The following is a 24,689-nucleotide window of genomic DNA, read 5'->3' on the forward strand; positions in this document are numbered from 1 at the left end:
CCTCAACATCACCAGGGTCATCTCGCTTGATCTTATACCGCGATGCATGACATACCAGGCATGCATCTAACTTCTCGTACTCCTCACCACGGTAGAGGATGCAGTCATTAGGACATGCATGTATCTTCTAGATTTCTAATCCCAAAGGGCAGACTACCTATTTTGCTTCGTACGTAGTGGCGGCCAATTCGTTATCCTTCGGAAGCATCTTCTTTTGGATTTTTAGTAACTCCCCAAATCCCTTGTCAGATACACCATTCTTTGCCTTCCATTGCAGCAATTCCAATGTGGTACCCAACTTTTTCTACCCCGCATCACAAGTTGGGTATAGCAATTTCTTGTGATCCTCTAGCATGTGCTCGAACTTGATCTTCTCCTTTTTACTTTCGTATTATCTTTGTGTGTCACGAATGGCCTGACCAAGATCATCAGCGGGCTCATCTTCTACCCCTACCTCTTCTTCAGCTTCTCCCATTGCAGTATCATTAAAGGCACCATATTCAGCAATAATGTCATCATCGTTCTATTGTTCTTCTTCAGCTTCTTCCATTACAACCCCGGTTTCTTCGTGCTTCGTCCAACAAATATAGTTTGGCATGAAACCCGACTTCAATAAGTATGAATGAAGACTCCTTGAGCTAGGATATTCCTTCAAATTCTTACTTATGGCACATGGGCAGCACATGAAACCATCGTGTTTGTTTGCCTCGGCCACACGTAATAAATAATACACGCCCTCAATGAACTCTTAGAAGCGGCGATCAGCATTGTACATCCAATACCGGCTCATCTGCATTACATGACATACATACCATATTAAAACCTAAAATATAATTAGTTAATTATATGACATGCATGCCACCACACAAGGTATTAATTTATGAAAGTCTCACTACAATGTAGACAATCCCAACTACCACTAAAAAAACTAAAGCTAAAATGCACTTCAACGGCATAAGGATTTCGCGACCAATCCCAACTAAAATAGACAGATCATGTGTTTGTTCAACATCTATGAGCTTCTTCCGCAGGATCACTGCCTCATCAGCCGCCATAACTGCCTGTGCAAGAGAGTTTTGCACGTGTTCAACATACTCTTCCTCCCAGTACCAGCCTGAACATCCAGTGCCATCCCACTGAAATTAAAACAAAAAATTAGAACTTTAATCACAATCATCATGAAAATAAGTATAAATTAACCATAATCATCAAATGCGACAAAATAACTCATATTACGATTCGGACACTTGTAGAAGATACGACCCTTATTGGAACACTCCTTCCTCACCCGGTACTCCATCATAATCTTCTCCTCACACTTGCCGCATGCAATGAGAGGGAGGTCCGACCTCAGTCGCTTTGGAACTCGATAAGAGGCCGAGGACCCGGAAGCAGTTGCCATCTACCCTCTATAGTCATTTTTAATATAATATAAATTTCTCATTTTATAAACAAATACAATAAAAAAAACTCTAAAATTCTCTATATCTCTAAACCATGAAGTGTGCTATGCATGCTAGAAATGAAAAGCTGAATACTAGTTTTGAATAACTACTTTAACCACATATATGCAAACTTTAAAGTGATTTTGAGCTTAAATGGCTTACAAATAAAAAAAAATCCACCATAAAAAACCACATATATCTAGTCCATAAAATGAGATATGCTACTGATGAAACATGAGAGTATAAAGTTGGTAACCTTTAGAACCGAAGAATCGATGGAGGAATCAAAGAAATCTTGTGATTATCGGCGATGAGGAAGAAGAGAGGCCGGCGATGAAGCAAGAACACTGAGCTCGAAGTGGCTCGGGCTCGGGGAGGAAGAAGGGGTATATAGGAGGGGACCTTTAGTCCCGGTTGGAGACAGCAACCGGGACTAAATGTCACTTTCTAGTCCCGGACGGAGCCTCCAGCCGGGAGTAGACTTTTACTCCCAGTTGGAGGGACCAACCGGGAGTAAAAGTTAACCTTTAGTCCCGGTTGGTAGCTTCAACCGGGACTAAAGGTCCCCTGCAGCAAAAGCCTGTCGCAGTAGCCGTTGGGCAGGGACCTTTAGTCCCGGTTGGAGCTACAAACTAGGACTAAAGGTCTCTCTAGTCCCGGACGCGAAAAATACTAGGACTAAAGCCAAATTTCGAAGTGGATCAAAGGTCGTTTCTCTACTAGTGATGTATATTGTGTACTGCTTTTGTTCTACTTTAACCAGTGTGCATTCGTGTTAAATTACTTCGTGCAATTTTGGTAAAGTGGACTGCTTTCCTTCTTCTGCATGCGCACTGTTAGGCCAACTCCAACCAAGACCTTATCTGAGCTCTCGTCTCATTTTAAGGGTCCAAAACGTGAAAAATGTTTCTTCAACCCATCTCCTATCTAGCCCCCCAGGTCTCCCACATTCGGGGACCTCCGATCTGAACCCTCATCTGCCGGAGAGGAGCAACGGCCATGCGCCGTCCTAGAGTTCTCGAGCCGATATGTCCCCAACCTTCTCTTCTCGTTGTGGTGTCGACCATGGCCACCACAGCTCCCGTGCCTACACAGATCCCCTTCTGTTGTCGTTGCGCCCTTCTGCGAAAGCTAGCCGGACAACCGCAGCTTGCCCCTTGATGTGGGAGGTGTCAATCATGCCATTTCATTTTCTTGATTTATTTAATTAGCTGAAGATGGTTCTAAAGATTGTGCGATTATGAGATGGCCAAAATTGCCAATATGTAGAACTTTTTTTTTTTTTCATGAGATTTTTAGACCTATTGAGTATTATCTGCTGGTTTTAGGCAGATTAAGGCCATATTATTATTTTATTGAAACATATTAAGGTCTTATTATTTAGTTGCTCAAGTTGATTTTTTGTGTTCTTAGAACTATTCAAGCCAATGTATTGATGATGAATGTACTGATGTCCAGGTACGAGCATGGAGAGCTTGATATTGAGTGTGTGCTTTGTGTAATGCAATAATGATTTCCTCAAGATCATCGTCACCTTCATCAAATGACCAAGAGGAATGTAGTCGGGATAGATGACTCATTTTCGGTGGACAAGAAGAACACAATGTAGGAATTGATTCACGAAGGAGAATGACCATACATGTATAGAGAAGGGAAAATATTACCGTTGGAGATAGAGCACTTGCAATATAGCTGTTTGAAGGATAGGGCTATTGGATTTATAGCCGTTGGAACAGCTGACTGTTTGATTCATAGCCGTTGGAAGAGTGACGGTTCAAATATATAGTCGTTTGAAAAATAGTGGTTGCAAATTTTGAAAAATAGTGGTTGCAAATTATTTAAAAAAATAATTCCTATTTAGCCGTACGAAATTGTTGTCAATAAATATCCTTTCCTATAATACCAATTTGAAATAACACGGTTTAGATATAAAATACTGGACTTGGTAGTTAGAAGTTACATATAAAATATAGGTGAGAGAAATATAGGAAAGCTGAAAGAAAGTTCAGTTGGAGTGCAGAGAGAAATGAAGGCTGAAATCTGGATGAGGGCTCTCATTTGTGGGAGTAGGGAGGGCAGATGTTGAGGGGTTAGTTGGAGTTGCCCTTATTACTACTTTAACTAGTGTTAGCTGTTAAAATTTAGTTGAGGAATTGTTTAGATCCTCAGCTAATAAGCCAACTAATATCTTACCTACCACCAAGCTAATAATTAGCTGTTAGCTGATTTCTAACAACTAACATATCTAATAGTTAGCTGGACGAAGCCAAAAGAGGGACCATTTTTGCAAGTGAGGTGGGCACCTGGTTTTTCCACAGGCGGGATAACGGTACAGAAAGCTCTCAAGGACATTGCCTGGATCAAGCTTGTTTATTTTGCTACCAAATCTTATTCAATTCACTGCAGGCTCCATCCAAAAAATTGAAGTTCTCTTCGATTTGAAAAGCTAAAGCTGAACTGAAATGTTGGTTCTTTTCATCGGCGTCCTTACACACACGCACAAATCCTTATATATATGACAAAAAAATGTCCACGAGATCAGATTGTAAGATTGTGCTCGGCTCATTGTAACACCTCAGCACCTATGCTTTGCATACATGGGGATCTCAAATTCGACTGTCTTGGTCAACCGGATTCTATTTGCAACTGGCAGAGGAAAACAAGGAGAAAGCACTATATATGTAAAAAAAGACTAACAGAGGAGTCCATAGAATAAGAGTTTACAACCTCTACGAGCAGCCTTCTGGATCGAAGAACCAATCCAACAGTATAAAAGCTTGCTTGAACCAAAATTATTTTCTCTAAATCAAGAAGGAAACAATCCACCATGTATGTTTTCTCCAATATTAAATCAGATTATAGTATTTAAATGCACAACATTTTAGAAAAAATTATTTCTATAATTTTTTATCAAGTCTAATTGAACCCCATGAAGTCTTGAACCATTGCAGTAACACCCCTGGCGGTTTGCTTGCTAAACTAGGTTTTTGCCACTAGAGATTATGGGTACGTGACATTATGCCAAAATTGAAAATCACTACCCCGATCACTGCCGGGCAGAGGACAATCGACAGTGATAGCATGTTGAATGTTTTTTATTTTTCTAGTATTTGTTTAATCCCTAGATGCACGTTTTTCAAACTAAGCCGGCTGCATACGTATATTCATGTTTCCCTTAAAAAATAAGGAATTAAACTCTCACCTACTACACTAAATTTAAAAGATTACTAGGGGTATGGCTGTATGTGAAACTACATTCATCACTAATAAATTTCGGCTAAAATCACCAGCACTACCTAGACGTACATGCATGGTGCTGGGTTTTTTTTAGAGAGAAATGAATGCATATAGACAAAAGTTGACAGGTCACAATAGGCAGCAATATAATGCATGCCCTCCCTCACTCATTTACAGCTTACAGCTGTAGAACACTAGGTTTAATTACGCACAAGATATACAATAAAACTGCTAAACTATCTAGTGTGCACCTAATAACTACTTACAACTATAAAGCTCTCGCTGTAACTCAGCTCGCTGGTGGTGATCTGCTTGCTGTAACTCGCTGGTGGTGATCTGCTTGGTTTTGGCCTCTAGATTATATTCTGGGTATGTGAAAAGATGGCATGTGTTGTAGGTTTTAAATTTCCTAGTATTCTTTTTAATCCCGGGATGAACGTGCGAAATTAAACCGGCTGCATGTTTTAAAATAGGGATTTAAACTGCCACCTACTACACCAAATTTAAAAAATTACTAGTGGTGATTGTACGTAAGACTGCATTCATCGCTACTCCCTTTGTTCTAAATTATTAGACATTTTGTTTTTTTAAATATATTATGTTTTATTATGTATCTAGTATATATCTAGGTTCAAGTTACGTGTTTAGAAAAGCCCAAAAACATCTCCGGAGGGAATAATAAAATTCTGCTAAAAAACACTAGTCTTGGAGAGAAATTAATGCATGTATATAGACAAAAATGACAGGTAAGAACAGGCAGCAATGAAATGTCTGCGCTCCCTCACTTATTTAAAGCTGTTGAACACTAGGTTTAATTACACATAAACTATACGACAAAACTGCTAAACTATCTATTGTGCACCCAACAACTGCTTATAGCTATAAAGAGCCACCACCTTTGCTGTGAAGTCCTCCACCCAAGCAGAAGCCGCAGGAGCCACAAGCATATAGCAAGCAACCAAACCCAGAGAGACAGCCATGCCTTGCACACTCTCCACCCAAAAGAGGGCACGCCTTACTCAGGCGCCGGCTTCGATGTCCGTGATCTGGGCGTCGCTTCCATTTGACCAAGTCCGTAGCGTGGGGGCTGCTTGCTGGCCGACAACGACATCGACGACTACATGGCGTTTCGTGCAGTCTGCCATGACTGGCGCTTCGCCACCAAAGACGGCCCTGCCATGGCGAAGGCAGTCGACGACACCGATCCCGCCGCCCACTTCATTCCCACCAAGTGGGCGCTGCTCAGCCGGTCTGATGACCTTGTCACGCTCGTCAACGTCAACACCGGTCGGTTCCTCTACAAGACGATCCCAGTGTTGCGCCAGTTCTCCTTCATCGGCGCGACGAGCGGTGGACTCATCCTCCTCGAGGATTCAGCGGAGCCCCACCGGGCTCGCGTTTTGAACCCGTTCACGGGTTCCATCGCCCATTTCAAGGTGAGGATACCCTGCATAAAGGTGAGGACGGTTGCTGTGACAACGAAGCCACCATTGACGGTGTTCATCTCCACCGAGTCTGAAAATGATGAGATCATGATCATGTGGGCGGATCAAAGCATGGAGAGCTTCAAGCGCTTCTCAATGGCTTACCCTAACAAGCCTACTTGCATCACGTCCTTCGGCGGCAACTTGTACGCCACCAATCGGTACAGATCGATCTATTTGTCCACTATCCCAGCCAATGTTGTCACTGCCGCCGCCGGGGAACCGAGGCGTCTATCTGCGGTGGACATCTCAATGGATGTCATCTCTCCTATCCTTGACACTGCTGCTGACATAGGTGATCCAGCACTGATGAGTGGCAGGTATTATCTCGTGGAGTCCGCAGGAGATCTGCTGCTTGTGATCAAACCGTCAGACTTTATTATCGACCAACCAGTAGTTCATAGGGTGAACACGGAGACTCGGGTGATTGAGCCGGTCAGTAGCATCGGCAGCCGTACCCTTTTCGTTAGCCATGTCAGGTGCCTCTCAATCAACGCTGACAAGTTCCCATCCATCCAAGGCGGTTGTGTCTACTTTCTAGAACCAACCATTTTTGGATCCTACTACTATGGCGCTGTAGACACGACCATTGTTCACGTTGCTGACAATGTCGTCGTCGAGTTCGCTGGGGGTTATGGTTCCTTAGAAGGTTTCTTCCGTCTGTTCACCCTCGCCCAGCTCATCACCGATTACTGCAAGTCCATCCACTATTCTAAACTGTACGAAATGATGATGCTTAGCAAGTGGGGCATCTGGGATAACTCGTATGACGACTCTGAATCTGATGAATCATCATCCTATGAACTCGATGACAAAGAATCCTCCTCCTCATAACACGATAATGATAAAGCATCCTCCTCTGAACCAGCTGACGATTGAATGAGCCTGTATGCTTGATGCCTGCATATTCCACTCTCTCCAACGGAAGGCACCTACAAGTCTGCTAGAATACTTCTATTTCATGTTGTTAAATTCTTGGTAGCCTACTCTCTTTAATAATTTTTAGCCCACCAGGGCAGTGTTGTTCATTTGTTGCAGCTGCAGAGTTGTAGTTTGTAATAATCTTCTTTGGGATATAGGCATGGCCAATTATATCGGTCATATATGTTGGTCAAATAATTCAACTTTCAATTTTAGCTTTCGAATGTTCTGATGAATTCGAGTGCTTGTGCAATAATATCTTCACTGGATGATGTGTTCATGTTTCAATCAGTAGAGTTCTAGGTGTAGAAATATATATTTGATGAATGCTTAATTCAGGGAAAGCGTTTTTTTATCGAATGCGCGTGAGATCTATTTATTTTATTAATTAGCAGGAGGAGACTAGTGTAGATGAAAAAATTGGCAAGTGATAGAAAACTTATAAAAGAGCAAAAAAAACAATTATACTCCCACGTTTTGTGTCGTAATATTACCTATTCGGCTCTTCTTTCATTTTGGCACAGACGGCGCTGAAAAGCCACATGTCTCCTTATGTTATATTGGCTAGTGGGGATGACTATCTTCCAGCCAACGAGGGTTCGATTCTCATCCTCGCTACATACTAATTCTATATATATGTTAATTTGATGTTACTTAGGATTTCCCTTGGGAATAAAATAGGGTGCTTGTCACCTAACCATCCAAGGTTCAATTCTCAACCCACAAGATCCATTTATTTTATTAATTAGCAGTAGAGTATAGACAAAAAATGGCAAGTGATAGAAAACTTATAAAAGAGTAAAAAAAATAGTCCCATGTTTTGTGTCATGTTATTACCTACTTTGCTCTTCTTTCATCTTGGCGCATAGGCCGCTCAAAACCACTTGTCTCCTTAAGTTTTATTGGCTAGTGGGGGATGGCTATCTTCCAACCAACGAGGGTTGGATTCTCACCTTGCTACGTATTAATTCTATATATATGTTAATTTGATGTCATTTCAATCGGAGTGTCATTTTTATTGGAGTACTGAGGACTTCCATGAGGTTCCATGAGGCATCAACGAGGGTTCGATTCTCACCTTGCTATGTGTTAATTATTTGATGTCATTTTTATCGGAGTACAGAGGATTTCTATTAGGCATATCAACGAGGGTTCGATTCTCACCTTACTACATATTAATTATATATATGTTAATTTGGTGTCATTGAAGATTTCCCTTATGCATAAAATAGGGTACTTCTCACCTAGCCAACCAAGGTTCGATTCTCAACACCTATGGGTGGCTCTTTATCTAAAGAAGTACTTTCAGTGGGGCATCAATATTGCCTGACAAAGTCACTACAGATATTCACCCTGCAAGCAAATACGGGCAATTTCGTTATCTTTGTGCTTAAACATTATTACTCGAGGGATTTTTTTTGTTTATATACTTTATATCTTTTACTGTTCCTTAGCACCAGCTCACCACATACAATAATACGTGACACAAGATATCTAATTTGAAGCTAGGTTTTCCCTTGTTTATATATAGGGGAAGTATCAAAGTATATTCCTCATAAATTTAAGCTTTTGGTTCAAATTGATCATGGTGTATCCGTGCATTCAGCTTGGTGCATTAGTGCACATTATTCAGCTCAATACCTGTTTGTGTGACCTTGGAGAGAATGCATGTGAATTCCACAGATGATGCTTGCTTATTATACATTTGGTGTGAAGCACACCATTTTGGCAAGTGATTTGATGTTGAAGAACCTTCGTCGAGCTGTACACATGCATGGAGAGCGTATTAATTGCCAGATTTGATGAAATCTCACGTTTACACACATGGGGTAATTTTGTATTAGCGGGAATTTTCAGTAGGTATGGACTGTATTATAATGCTGCCGTTAGTTTTTTTTTTTTGTTCATATATAACACACTGCCATTGGACTTTGGCAGGTACTTATTAATTTCAACTCGAACTGCATGATTTTTTTCACTCATTAAATGTATGTAAAAATCTCGTCGGCCCGCCTGCATCCAGGGAGTGCAGCAGACTTGGGCTCAAAATACTGGCCCATACGGTGAGTGGGCCTGAAGTCAGATTTCCTTCCTTATGTGTTTTTTTTTCACTTATAAATTAAACAAGCAATGCTTAAACTGAACTGGCGCCTGTCGAACAAAGAGTAGTTCATACTAATACTATATATGCATGCCTTTGGTGTGAAAAGTGAACTGCACTATTTCCACGGATCTACTTATACGAATTAAAATTGCCAAAATCACCAACGCCAACCGGCGCCATTTTTTAAGACGCGGTTGATCCGAGCGAGAGCAAACTCCAGCCATTTCAACAAGCGTTGACGAGTGAGAACAAGCGGCTGCCCGCGGCCTCCTCATCCTTCCTGAGAATATATATACCCACACGGACACGGACACACCCAACAAGCAGCAGATCGATCACCATTGCTTGCAATCATAAGCTCCTAGTCCGCCATGGTTTCCACGCTCATCAAGCACAAGAGGGCTCGTCCTGCTCAACCGACGCCTGGCCACATCATGCCTTGCACACCGCCGTCCACGCAGCACAAGAGGGCTCGTCGTCCTGCTCAGCCGCCGACGACTACCCCTACGGCGGTGGCGGCGCCCGAGCCCGACTGGTCGTCGCTCACCCCGGACCTCGTCCGTCGTGTCGGAGAGCGCGTCGTGGCTGCCGACGACATCGACTACTACATGGCCTTCCGCGCCGTCTGCCACAACTGGCGCCGCGCCCTCAAGGACAACAACGCGGCAAACTGCACCGACGAGGCGACGATCCCACCTGCTTCCAGCCGAGCAAGTGGGCGGTGCTGGACCGGCACGACGATGACGTCCTCGTGCTCGTCAACCTGGAGACCGGCTGCTTCCTCCGCAAGAGGATCCCGCTGCTCAGCGACTACTTTTTCGTTGGCGCCGCCACTGGTGACCTCCTCCTCCTCGCGGAGCCAACGTACCCCTACCGCGCCTGCCTCCTCAACCCTTTCACGGGCGCGCTGGCCCGCTTCAAGGCACCCGTTCCCGTGGGCGAGGTTAGGGAGGTCGCCGTGGTGGCGACGTCGCCGACGACGACGACGGTGTTTGTCTCCATGCTAGCCGACGATGGCGCCGTCATGTGGGCAGACCAGGACAGCAAATACTTCGGAAAGTGTGCTGCACCGGCGCCTTACCCCGACGACGGTCTCCTGTGCATGGTTCCCTTCGCCGGCGACGTGTACCTCACCAACCGGCAAGGAGCCGTGCTCTCTACTGCTGCTGCGGCCGTCGTCGACGACGATATGGTTGTTGTCAATCTCGTGCACTTAGCATCATTCTGTAATTAGGAAGTTGCATTAGCATGTTTCAATTACTAAACTTAGCTGCATGTGAGATGAGCGGTGTAGAACAGGCCAGAACCACGCTGCGTTCGTGGTGCGGCTATGAGTGGTCACCGCCGTGCATGTAGGAAACGTCCCCGCGCTAAAGGCAGGCACGACGCAGCGTGAGGCGTGCACGGGGGGGGGATCGTCGGTCTCAGATCGTGTAATCACCGTGAATAAATAGAGAAAAAGAAAGCTAGAAAAGCTGCAACGTTTGGCAGCGCCATTTGCGTTTTGTTCAGTTACAGAGCGAGCTGAGCGAGAGCAGGCGACGTCGTGCGCGAGCGCAGACGCCGAGCGTTGAGAGATCGCCGTCGGTAAGCTGTTCCGGCAGCCGGCGCCAACAACTGGTATCAGAGCCGTCATTGTATGTTCTAGGGTGGCTCGGTGAGCCCACCGCGTGAACCACCTCGCAAGAAGTTCGTCGTTCCAAGGAGATCGCCGTCGACGCCGCCGCCGGACATGACCGGCACCAACTCGGGCGCGTCGGGATCTGGTTTGGGACATGGAGTGCGAGAAGGCTCCCTGATGTGGCCGTTGCTGACCCGCTCGAATTATGCCGAGTGGGCCATCCTGATGAAGTGCAACTTCGAGATCCTGGAGGTTTGGGAGGCGATCGAGCCCGGAGGTGACACGGTGAAGAGGACCCAAGATCGCCAGGCGATGGGCGGTCTCCTCCGATCCGTGCCGCAGGAGATGTGGCAGATGTTGGGGGCGAAGAAGAATGTCAAGGAGGAGTGGGAGGCAGTGAAGAGCATGCGTGTCGGTGCCGAGCGTGTGAAGGAAGCCAATGCCCAGCGCCTACTCCAAGAATTCGAGAACATCTCGTTCAAGGAGGGAGAGACAGTAGATGATTTTGCTTTGCGCATCAATGGCCTGGCGGCGGATCTGCGCACGTCGGGTGAGGCCATAGAAGATTCACGTGTGGTGAAGAAAATGCTCCGGGTGCTCCCCAAAAGGTACCTGCAGATCGCAATCTCCATCGAGACTCTGCTTGATCTAAAAACTCTGACGATCGAGGAGCTTGTTGGGAGACTGAAGATGGCGGAAGATCGTCTTGGTCTGGACGCCATCACTGACAAGGCTGGTAAACTCCTACTGACAGAGGATGACTGGGCATCGAGGAATCGTCATCGCCTCATGTCGGAATCCTTGCAGTCTGGAGGGGAGAAGAAGTCATGGAAGCCGAAGTCAGGTGGTGGCGACGGGCGCGGTAACCAGGGTGAGAAGAAAGAGCCCGTCGTCAAGCTCACATCCATGGGCACTCCAAGGCGCAAGGGGAGATGCAGAAACTGTGACATATATGGCCACTGGGCGGAGGACTGCAAGAGGCCCAAGAAGGAGAAGAAAGAGGAGGCACATCATGTGCAAGTGGAGAAGGATCCATCACTGTTGCTGGCCACGGTGAACGCCGTGCGCGTTCAGGAGGTGACACGGCGGGTCTCAGATCTGGTCGTGCATCTGCATGAGGACAAGGTCTTCCCTGCTGACCGTGATGAAGACGACGACGTCTGGGTCTTGGACACCGAGGCGAGCAATCATATGACCAGGAGGCGTGATGCCCTGGTGTCGCTCGACACGTCAGTCGGCGGGACGGTGCGGTTTGGCGATGGATCACTCGTATCGATCGAGGGCATGGGCTCCGTCATGCTCCAAACGAAGAAGCAAAGCCACAAGGTATTAACTGAAGTCTATTACATTCCCAAGTTGAAAAGTAACATAGTCAGCCTAGGCCAACTAGAAGAAGGGGATGCAAAGTTGTGCTAGAAAATGGTTTCTGTAGTGTGTATGACATTGAACGCACACTGTTGGCAAAAGCACCTCGGGTGGGAAATCGTTTGTATTTGCTTAAGGTACAACTTGCTGCTCCTGTTTGTTTGGCTGCAAAAGTGAATGAGAAGGCATGGCTATGGCATGGTCGATATGGCCATCTCAATTTTAGAGCACTCAGGGAGCTCGGTGTAAAGGGAATGGTGGAGGGCATGCCACTACTGGATCGAGTGGAGGAGTTCTGTGATGGCTGTGCACTAGGAAAGCAGCATCGACAGTCATTTCCACAAGTGGCAAATTACAGGGCTGACAAACCATTGGATTTGTTTCACGCTGATCTTTGTGGCCAGATCAAGCCTAAAACACCAGGGGGTAAGAGTTACTTCCTACTGTTAGTTGATGATTATTCAAGATATATGTGGATTGAACTGTTAACAACCAAAGATGAAGCATTCAGATGTTTCAAGCGTGTGAAGGCTCTGACAGAGACTGAGTTAGGTGGAAAACTTCGTGCTTTTCGCAGTGACCGTGGAGGTGAGTTCAACTCCATTGAGTTTAAAGAATACTGTGATGAGCAGGGTGTCAAGCATTTCACTACCACACCCTATACTCCACAACAAAATGGTGTGGTGGAGCGTCGTAATAGGACAGTGGTAGAAATGGCAAGATGTCTGTTGAAGAGCAAGAAGATGCCTAGAGAATTTTGGGGGGAGGCAGTCACCACAGCAGTGTACCTATTGAATAGAGCTCCCACAAAAATTCTCTAGGGCAGAACACCCTATGAAGCTTGGTACAAGAGGAAGCCTGCGGTGCATCATCTGAGAACATTTGGTTGCCTAGTTCATGTGAAGAAAGTAGGTCCAGGCATATCCAAGTTGACTGACAGATCAACACCAATGGTGTTTATTGGCTATGAGACAGGAACCAAGGGGTATCGAGTCTATGACCCGATAGCCAAGAAACTGCACATATCAAGGGATGTGATATTCGAGGAAGGTAAAGTTTGGGATTGGCAAGGTGAAGCTCAACCTGATCCAACAGCATCTGTCTTTGATGTGGAGTTTTACACTGTTGCCGGACAAGGAACAATAACTGACAGTGCAGTCACTGAAACTGAAGGAGCTGAAGCAGCAGGCTGAGGTCTGATTCAGAGCCAGCTACTCATGATCAATGGCAGTTTAACACTGATTCTAGTGCTGGATCAAATCAAAACACACCACCTGGCAGTCCAGTTGAGCAAGAGATGATTTTTGCCACACCACCCTCTAATGCAGAAAACTCTGAAAGTGGAGAAGGGAGATTTAGAACACTGCAGAGTCTGTATGATGAGACTGAAGAAGCTCATGATTTTCAGTATAGTGGCTTGTGTTATCTTGCTGCAGAGGAACCTAGAAGTGTGGAAGAGGCATTGGAAGAACAGTGTTGGAGGGATGCTATGGTCACTGAAATGAACTCAATTCAAACCAACAAAACATGGGAGCTGTCAGTGCTACCACCTGGACACCGAGCCATTGGGCTTAAATGGGTCTTCAAAGTCAAAAGAGATCCTGATGGGAAGATCAACAAACACAAGGCTCGGTTAGTTGCAGAGGGGTATGCCCAGCGTGAGGGGGTGGACTTTGATGAGGTTTATGCCCCAGTGGCAAGAATTGAGACAGTAAGACTGCTGATTGCTCTAGCTGCACAGAGAGGATGGCAAGTGCATCACATGGATGTGAAATCAGCGTTTCTGAATGGTGATCTGAGTGAGGAGGTGTATGTTCAGCAACCTCCTGGGTTTGTTGTCAAGAATGGCAGTGGCATGGTACTCAGACTGAAGAAAGCTTTGTATGGACTTCGTCAGGCTCCAAGAGCTTGGAATGCTCGGCTTGACAAAGAATTGCTGAAACTCGGTTTTGTCAGAAACCCACTTGAGCATGCTGTGTACAGAAGAAGTCAAGGCACAGAATTATTGCTAGTTGGGGTCTATGTAGATGATCTAATAATCACTGGGTCCAGCAAGAAAATCATTAATGCATTCAAGGAGGAGATGATGAGAAGTTTCAGTATGAGTGATTTGGGACTGCTAAGTTACTATCTGGGAATTCAGGTGAATCAAACTGATGGGATGACCACATTATGTCAGAGCTCATATACTCTGAAAATATTGGAGCAGGCAGGAATGAAAGGCTGCAATGCCTGCAGTGTTCCAATGGAGAACAGGTTGAAACTGAGCAAGAAGGATGAGTCACCATCAGTCGACAAAACGAAATACAGAAGTATGATTGGGAGCCTGAGATACCTAGTGAACACAAGGCCAGATATTGCCTTTGCTGTTGGGATTGTTAGCAGATTCATGGAAGATCCAAGAGCAAGACACTGGGCAGCTGTCAAGCAGATTCTAAGGTACTTGGCAAGGACAGTGAACTATGGCTGTGTATACAAGTTGGGCACAACTGAAACTAAGTTGCTGGGTTACAGTGACAGTGACTTAGCTGGTGATGTTGATGACCGGAAGAGCACAGGCAGTTCAGTGTTTCTGTTGGGGAACAGTCTAGTGACCTGGGTGTCACAGAAGCAGAGAGTGGTAGCACTCTCATCGTGCGAGGCAGAATACATTGCTAGTGCAAATGCAGCCTGTCAGGGCATTTGGCTCAGTCGATTATTGGGTGAACTGCTAGGAATACAAGCACCAAAGGTGAGGCTGTTGGTGGACAACAAATCGGCTATTGCTCTAAGCAAGAACCCAGTCTACCATGAAAGGAGTAAGCACATCGACACAAAGTATCATTTCGTCAGAGATTGTGTCGACAGAGGAGAAGTTGATATTGATCATGTGAGCACAGGAGAACAGCTTGCAGACATACTGACAAAGGCGCTTGGGCGTGTCAGGTTCGTCGAGCTCCGTCAGCAGCTGGGTGTGATAGAGGTGCAGCGAGATTAGGGGGTGAAATGTTGTCAATCTCGTACACTTAGCATCATTCTGTAATTAGGAAGTTGCATTAGCATGTTTCAATTACTAAACTTAGCTGCATGTGAGATGAGCGGTGTAGAACAGGCCAGAACCACGCTGCGTTCGTGGTGCGGCTATGAGTGGTCACCGCCGTGCATGTAGGAAACGTCCCCGCGCTAAAGGCGGGCACGACGCAGCGTGAGGCGTGCACGGCGGGGGGGTCGTCGGGCTCAGATCGTGTAATCACCGTGAATAAATAGAGAAAAAGAAAGCTAGAAAAGCGGCAACGTTTGGCAGCGCCATTTGCGTTTTGTTCAGTTACAGAGCGAGCTGAGCGAGAGCAGGCGACGTCGTGCGCGAGCGCAGACGCTGAGCGTTGAGAGATTGCCGTCGGTAAGCTGTTCCGGCAGCCGGCGCCAACAATGGTGCCTCCCAAGGACGACATTGCGGGCTGCCGCTCGGTTCAGAGCATCTCCATGGCCACTGCCATTCCGGATGCGTTGTTGGGTGACACTGTGACAGTTGCCATTATTACCTTGTGGAGTCTGGGGGAGACCTGCTGCTTGTGACCAGACCTGCTTGGTGCGGCGTGTCCGGCGATCTGCTTTCCGTCCACAGGGTGGACACCGTGAGGAACGTGCTTGAGCCGGTGAGCACCATCGGCAACCGCGCCCTCTTCCTCAGCCGTGTCAGGTGCGTCTTTATCGACGCCGACAAGTTCCCGGCCGTGCAAGGTGGCTGCATCTACTTCGTGGATCAGTTAAGCTGCTAGTTCGACGTGCAGTTCTCTTTCATGACCGTTTTTCGCTTCCCTTACGAAGCTGACGGAGTGCAACAGCCCATTAAAGATGGCAACGGGCCTGATACCCGATACCTGACGGGTATTTGATCCATTAGGGGACGAGAATGGGATCATATCTTTACCCGCGGGCATCTAAATGGGAAAGAATCCATACCCGACGGGTATAGCGGGTACGGAAACGTTCCCTGTTTACCCATCTCCGTTACCCGTTGGGGAACCCGACTATTTGAGCTGTCATGCGAGTATTAGGCCCAAAGAAACTCAACATAGGTATTTTGGTCCAAATCTAAACAGTCATATATATAGTTTGTGTGTTCTAGGAACCCTCGTTCAATTTTTCGTCACCATCTCCGCCAGCAGCACAAGCACGCCTGTCTCACGAGCGCTCGTGCCTCTCACTTCCTCAGTTCAGTCTCTCTGCCACCTTCGCTCGTCCTCCTCGCAACCTCGCTCCTTCTTCTCGGCATCTCCGAGACTCCGACACTTATACCCGGGTGAAAAAGAAACGTCTTCGATTGCAAAGCTGCGACCCCAAGTGTCCTTGTTTATCGGGTATGCAGTACCCGTCGGGTATCTGTTACCCGACCGATACCCAACGGGTATGGGGATGGGCAAGAATCTATACCCGAGACAGTTAATGGGGATGGGGACAGGATGAATTCTCCGTAGCGGGGAAGAAAATGTTCCGGCGATACCCGACGAGTATATCCCCGTTGCCATCCTTACAGGCATGGTGGATGTCAGCCCCATACCATTACCAGCAGATTGTTTCCAGCCGTTCACCCTGGCCCATGTTTTTGCAAATTACTGCAAGTTCGTCCAATGTTCTGAACTGCGCCGCCAAATTATGATGGATGGCGAGGAAGATTTCTCAGACGACGACGAGGAGGATTCTGATGACGACGAAGATTATTTCTCAGATAATGACGACGGATCTGATGGAGGTTGGAGGGTCCTCTGAATCTGATCTGATCAGAGAAAAGGAATACATATGCATTATGCAAAATGCATAGTTGTCTCTGTTACCTACGAGAGGGAACCTCAGAGGCTTTTACATTCTCTAGCAAGCTACTATCTCTCAGAAGCTAGCGTCCTTTCATAGGAGTATGTTGTTGCATCCATGGGTCTCTGTTCATCTACTTATTTTAGCTATATACATGTTGCGACTTGTAACTTTGAAATGTCAATGAATTCAAATTATGTTGCCACATCGTTGGCTCGTCAATTTCTCAAACTAGTGCTAGTTTGTAAGCGTCACACTTCTTCACCTCGATGTTCCAGGTGTCAGTCATATTGGGTTAATTAAGTCGATACACCTGTTGTGACCATGATAATTATGGTCGGTGGCCTACTTAGACGCAGAAAGAATAATGTAGGAGTCGGCCATATTGTTGTAGTAGCAAAAGATTTGCATTAAAATACATGTACCATATTTTTTAAGACACTGCTGCGTCTAGTTTTCGTTTAGGTACGGTGAAGCTTATTTTTGCCAAAAACAAACTAGAATGACTTTTTTTTTAGACAATTCCCTCAGTACCACAAAAAAAATTATGACTTCCGCGTATGTCACGAAATTGTTGAATGCCCTTGTAAGTCAATGCAAAAAAAAAATCCCTGTACGCCTCTTACGTCATGTTACTGTTAATTATTGTTAAAGTGAAGTTAAGGTTCTATGGAAAAGACATTTTTGCCCCTTCGATTGAATGGACCAAGCTGGATTACGCATTTCATCAAACATGTCGTGAGAGCCATCCACAAGTCGCAAAGAGTAGCTCCAGTGTTGCTGAAAAGTGATCCGGAGAAAAAGCAAACCGAACTATCTGTTGGAGAACACGGTTTCCAGCAGGTAAGAAATTGTGGGATCTTCGCCTAGGCGGAGGTCCTAGGCGAAGACCGAGGGAGTGATAGGTGGGCCCAAGCTCAATTAGGATTTCATAAATGAATTCATCAACCTCTTTTACATGAGGTTCGGTCCTCCCTTTTATAGGGCATTGTTTACTACTATCTCTCTTTACATCTTTACCCTACAACTGCTAAGGTACATTCTCCGAATATTCCTCCGCTAGTTTGAGCCACCAGGGGCAGTCCAGACCTTGGTCCCGTTCGCTGGTCTGAAACTTGGCTGAAACTGGTTGAAAATACTGTTCCGGTTGAATTGTTGTGAGAGAAAAACACCGTTCCGGCTAAAAAAAGAAGCCGAACAAACCGAATATGGGGTAAGCCAAACAGGGCCCTTCTCTTCCCACACGGTCCTTGCTTCCCGGGCCTTAGCCGTCGGACCATGTGAGGCCCATCTCTGGCCCAGGGTCCCACCGCAGCATGGCCCTCCTCCCAATGGTGGAGTTCGCCTGGTCTTCGCCCATCTCGACGTAGCCTCCGCCTTCGTTGAGCGGTCTCCACCTTGTACCACCATTGGGGGAGCCATTGGCGTGTGTTCCGGTCCTTCGCCCCGTCGAAGGTAAGAAGCGAAGGTCCCACCTGTTATTCCTGCACAACATATCACACAATTGTTTTGTTATCGTTAGTTTGGACTCGCTCTAGCCTCCGCTACTCGTGTATCTGTGTCCCAACACTGTCAACACTAAACAATCGAACCATGGTTGTTAGAACAAAAATTGGGTTCTACGGACGCGTCGGACCTAGCCAAGTTAAATAATATATCTTGCACATAACATGGGTGTGAGAGAACTATTCTTCACTCTATACATGGGTCCCACGATCGATGTTTACGCTGGGAGAGTCAAATTCTGCTTTTGTTTATTTCTCATCCACGCCATGGTTCTCACTAGCACTACAGGTGCCCTAAGCGCTAGACTTGGGTGCTAGAATGCTCGCAGCCACTCCTCAGACCCTGCCAGATCTCCTTGCTATCTTGCTGAGCAGAGCAGAGGCAAACCATTTATATATATTTTTTTCTAAAATCTTTCTCTACGTTTTTTTGTTCATTGGTTAGAATTATTTGAATCTTATATGGTCTTCTAAAATTTGAAACTAGACCAAATATGAAAGGGAGGATGCAGGCCAAGACAAATCCTTGTAGATCGCAACGCGTATCATCGTGCAACCCACCATGCATGCAAACTACAAACAAAGTTTCCTCAGCAGCAACATACCTTAACAATATATATCGTGTAGTTTAAGGCCTTATTTAGATCACCTCCAAATTCCAAGTTTTTTCACTCTCTCTCCATCACATCAATTTTTGGACGCATGCATGAAGTATTAAATGTAGGTAAAAAAAAATAACTAATTACACAGTTTGGTTGTAAATCACGAGACGAATCTTTTGAGCCTAGTTAGTTCATGATCGGACAAAGTTTGTCAAATACAAACGAAACGTGCTACAGTATCCAAATTACAAAAATTTACAATCTAAACCAGGCCTAACTTTGTTGTAGCATTGTCTTCTTCAGGGGACATCACAAGGATAACACGTGGAGAACTACAGACTCATTGGACCATCCTAGCATGCGACTTTTGACACTCCCAAGTTAACCGACATATGTGACATGGCCAGCAACATCTGGATGGACGCGACTGCTTCCTCATTCGTGATCGCCGTCGTCATCGGTTTGCGCACTTAATTACCTAGCTAGAGTACATGATCAAGGAGAAAGATAGTTTAGACAGGCTTGGAATGGAGACTTCATCTGTTTCTTAAAATCATGCTATATATGTTGGTACCTAACTCAAAAAAATATAAACATGGTTTTTTGAAAATTATGAATCTGGTTTTATATTTTTCTAAGGTAAACCAAAATTTCTATGAAATTTCAAAATTTTAATTAGATTTATTTTTAAACACATATTTATTCCTAAAAATTATTTTTATATTTTTTGAAAAACTATTTTTATAATTATTTTCAAAAAAAATTGTGTTATTCTATAAAGTCAAATTTTCTATTTTAAATGCATATTTATTCTAGGAAATATTTGGATAATTTTTGTATAAACTCTAAGTGAACCCTTAAAATATTAGGATAGTTTTTGTAAAATTATTTCTGTTTATTTCCAAAAATAGTATTTCTCTAATTTTTAAACACATGTTTCTTTAATCTTTCTCTTGGGTGATGTCAATGAAACCACTTTAAAAATTGTGTAGATAGGTAAATCTTATGATTTTTAAAGTTAGAGAAGTTTAAAATATGATTTTCTAATTAAAGTCAAATAAAACTTGTACTTTAGTTGAGGTGCCTATATATTTTTTTTTCTAGATTGAGGCTTCTGGGAATGTGTTGGAGCGGATCAAGGGCATCGGTAGCCTAGCGCTATTTCTTGGCGAGAGGTGCCTTGTTGTGGACGCCAGCAGGTTTCCAACCATTGAGGTCAAGGCCTTGTCTAGATGCCAAAAATTTTGGCAAAATGCTACTGTAGCGGTTTTCGTTGTTATTTGGCAATTAGTGTTCAATCATAGTCTAATTAGGCTTAAAAGATTCGTCTCGTGGATTTCGTCTAAACTGTGTAATTAGTTTTATTTTTTATTTATATTTAATGCTTTATGCATGCGTCCAAAGATTTGATGTGGCGGAAAATCTTAAAAAATTTTGCAAAATTTTTTGCAACTAAACTGGACCCAACTACGTTTACTTCCAAGTCTGATCCAGCAGAGGAGGGTTATATCTACAAGTTCAACATTGAAACTTTTGACGACGGTGAAAACCCGAAGCTGGTATCTGCAGCAATGGGCAGCAGCGATATGATTTGGCGCACTAACTCAGCGTGTCCTTTCACAATTATTGAGCTCCTGTGCAACTACACCATGGACATTCGGCTTACTCTGAAGTGGGAAAGGCGCATCTACCAGAAAAGCTGTGGCGAGTTTGATTATTACGATGAGTGTAACTATATTGACTATGTGGATTATGAAAGGGATGAGTTTGATTAGATGGTTCTATATTATCATCTCTGTTTGAGGAGATCGTTGAAGCCTTGAATATGCATCACTATTGTTTATCTTTTCTTCAATGCAACGCATATTATTATTTGGCTAATTGTGTGTGGACAACGCTTATGATGCGTGTATGTATATTGTGTACTGCTTTTGTTCTACATTAGCTAGTGTGCATTTGTGTTAAATTACTTCCCTGCTTCTCTGCTTTTGTGTGCTTACTGTAAGGCCAACTCCAACCAAGGCCATATCTTAGCCCTCATCTAATTTTAAGAGTCCAAAATGTGAAAAACATTCTCCAACCAGGGGCCGAGCTATATTGCTCACTGTAGCACATACGCAAAATTAAAAATACAATAAAAAGAGTCAAATTTTCACTATATTTACACCATAAGACAAGACGCACCCCCCTTTGAATTTGCTCTAGCTCCACACCTGTCTCTAACCCATCTCCTATTCGACACCCAAGAGATAAGGGCGCCTCATTCCTCCCTCCTCCTCCCCCACATGCATCCTAGGGCCTCCGATCTGAACTCATCTGCCGGAGAGGAACAACGGTCGTCTTCTCACGCTCCCGTGCCTGCGTAGATCCTCTTTTGTTGCCGCTGCCCCCTTGTGCGAAGGCCTACCGGACGACCGCAGGCCCTGTTCAGCCTGCGGAGCTCGCCCCCTGCTGCTGCGCCTACCAAATCTGCCTCCTGCTTCGTGGCTTGTTGCACAGCCTGCCAGAGCCGCCCCTGCTCCGCAGCCTGTTGGAGTTCGCATGTGATCCTCCTGGCTTGTTGGGCGGCTGGCTGCAACTCGCCCCTTGCAGAATAGCCCTTGTTTAGTTCCTCCTACAAAACTTTACACACTATCACATCGAATGATTGGACACATGCATGGAGTATTAAATATAGACTAAAAATAACTAATTGCACAATTTGCGACTAATTTGTGAGACGAATCTTTTAAGTCTAATTAGTTCATGATTTGACAATAAAGTGCTACAATAACACATGTGCTAATGATGGATTAATTAGGCTTAATAAATTCATCTCGCGGTTTACTGATGGATTATGTAATTTGTTTTTATATTAGTATCCGAACACCCCATGCAACATTCTCATATAACACCCGATATGACATCCCAAAATTTTACATCTTGGAACTAACCATGGCCCCATCTCGATGATGCCATTTTATTATTATTTTTGGATTTCTTTAATAGGTGAAGAACGACCGGCTACAGCTTGCCCCTTGATGTGCTGGAGGTGTCAATTAGGCCATTTCATTTTTTTGATTTAATTAATTAGCTGAATAAGGTTTTGAAGATTGTGCGATTATGAGATGGCCAAAATTGCCGGTAGAACTTTTCTGAATTTCATGAGATTTTTTAGACCTATTGAGTAATATCTGCTGGTTTTAGACAGATTAAGGTCTTATTATTATTTTTTGAAACACATAAAGGTCTTATTATTTAGTTGTTCAAGTTTATTTTTGTTGTTCTTATAACTATTCAAGTCAATGTACCGACTATGAATGTACTGACGTCCAGGTACGAGCATGGGGAGCTTGATGTTGAGTGTGTGCTTGATGTAATGCAATAAGGATTTCTTCAAGATCATCATCACCTTCTCAGATGAGGAAGAGGAATCTAGTCGGGAGACGTGAGTCATTTTTGGTGGACAAGAAGGAGCATAACGTAGGAATTGATTCATGAAGGGGAATGACCATACATGTATAGAGATGGGAAAATATAACAGTTGGAGATAGAGCACTTGTAATATAGTTGTTTGAAGGGTAGGGTTGTTTGATTTATAGCTGTTGGAAGACCGTTAATTCATAGCCGTCGAAAGAGTGACGATTCAAATATATAATCGTCCGAAAAATAGTGGTTGCAAATTATTTCAAAAAAATAATTCCTTCAATATTTAGCCATACGAAACTGTTGGTAACAAACATCCATTCCAACAATACCCGTTTTTGTATCAATTGATATAACACGGTTTAGATATAAAATACTGGACTTGGTGGTTAAAAGTTTTGTATAAAATATAGGTGAGAGAAATATAGGAAGACTGAAATGAACGAGAGTTCGGTTGGAGTACAGAGAGAAATGAGTGCTGAAATCTGGATGAGGGGCTCACATTTGTGGGAGTAGGGGGTAGATTTTGTGGGGTTGGTTGGAGTTGCATGCCCTTACTACTTAACTAGTGTTAGCTGTTGAAATTTAGTTGAGGAATTGTTTGGATCCACACCTAATAAGCCAACTAATATTTTACCTACCACCAAGCTAATAATTAGTTGTTAGCCGATTTCTTCCAGCTAACACATCTAATAGTTAGCTGGATGAAGCCAAAATAGGGACCTCTTTTGCAAGTGAGGTGGGCACCTAGTTTCTCCATAGGCTGGATAACGGTACAAATGAATGCATATAGACAAAAGTTGACACGGCTGAGAATAGCCAATAATGTAATATATACCTTACCTCACTCATTTATAGCTGTTCAACACTAGATTTAATTACAGATGAACTATAGTGCAACACAGCTAAACTATTTAGTGTACAACCAATTACTACTTACAGCTATAAAAGACACCAACCAAACCCAAGCATAGCAAACAACCAAACCCAGGAGACCACCATGCCTTGCACACTCTCCACCCAAAAGAGAGCTCGCCTCATGCTAGCATGGACATCGCTTCCATACGACCTAGTCCATAACATGGGTGACCGCTTGTTGGCCAGCAACGACATCGACACATACATGGCGTTCCGCGAGGTCTGCCATGAGTGGCGCTCTGCCACCAAAGACGACACTGCAAAGGCGAAGGCGGGCGATGAAACTGATCCAGTCGTTTGCTTCGAGCCCACCAAGTGGGCGTTGCTCGACCGCCGCGACGACCTCATCACACTCGTCAATGTCGACACCGGCCGGTTCCTCAGCAAGAGGATCCCATTGCTGCGTAGGTTCTTCTTCATCGGCGCGACTAGTGGCAGCCTCATCCTCCTCGGGGAGTCTTCAGAGCCCCACAGGGCTCGCGTTCTGAACCCGTTCACGGGTTCAATCGCCCATTTCAAGGTGAGGATACCGTGTGAAGGGGTGAGGGCGGTTGCCATGACAACAAAGCCGCCGTTGACGGTCTTCATCTCCACCGAAAATGGCAAGATCATGTGGGCAGATCAAAGCATGGAGACCTTCAAGCACTTCTCGGTCGCTTACCCTAACAAGCCTAGCTGCATGACGTCCTTCGGGGGCAATGTGTACGCCATCGATCGGTATGGATCGATCTACTTGTCCACTGTCGTTGTCGATGTCAGCGAACCAAGGCGTCAATGTGCGATAGACATATCTATGGAAGCCATCTCTCCTAGTCTTAACACAAGTGGCCAAGGACTGATGAGCGGCAGGTATTATCTCGTGGAGTCTGCAGGGGATCTACTACTCGTGACCAAACCATCAGGCTTTACTGTCGACCAACTAGTGGTTCGTAGGGTGAACATGGAGACCCAGACAATCGAACCAGTCAGTAGCATCGGCAGTCGTGCCCTTTTCGTTAGCCATGGTAGGTGCTTGTCGATCGATGCTGACAAGTTCCCATCCATCCAAGGCGGCTGTGCCTACTTTCTGGAACCAATCGTAACTCGAGGCTACTATGCGACCGTAGACAGGACCATTGTTCATGTTGCTGACAACGTCGTCAAGTTCGATTGGGGTTGGTGTACCCTACAAGGCTACATCCGTCCGTTCACCCTCATCAAGGTCTTCGCGGATTACTGCAGGTCCATTCACTACTCTGAATTGTGCGAAATGATGGCTAACAAGTGGGACATGGATCTCTCGGATGGCGAT

The sequence above is a fragment of the Miscanthus floridulus genome, chromosome 5, assembly GCF_019320115.1.
Source record: "Miscanthus floridulus cultivar M001 chromosome 5, ASM1932011v1, whole genome shotgun sequence".
Classification (NCBI taxonomy): domain Eukaryota; kingdom Viridiplantae; phylum Streptophyta; class Magnoliopsida; order Poales; family Poaceae; genus Miscanthus; species Miscanthus floridulus.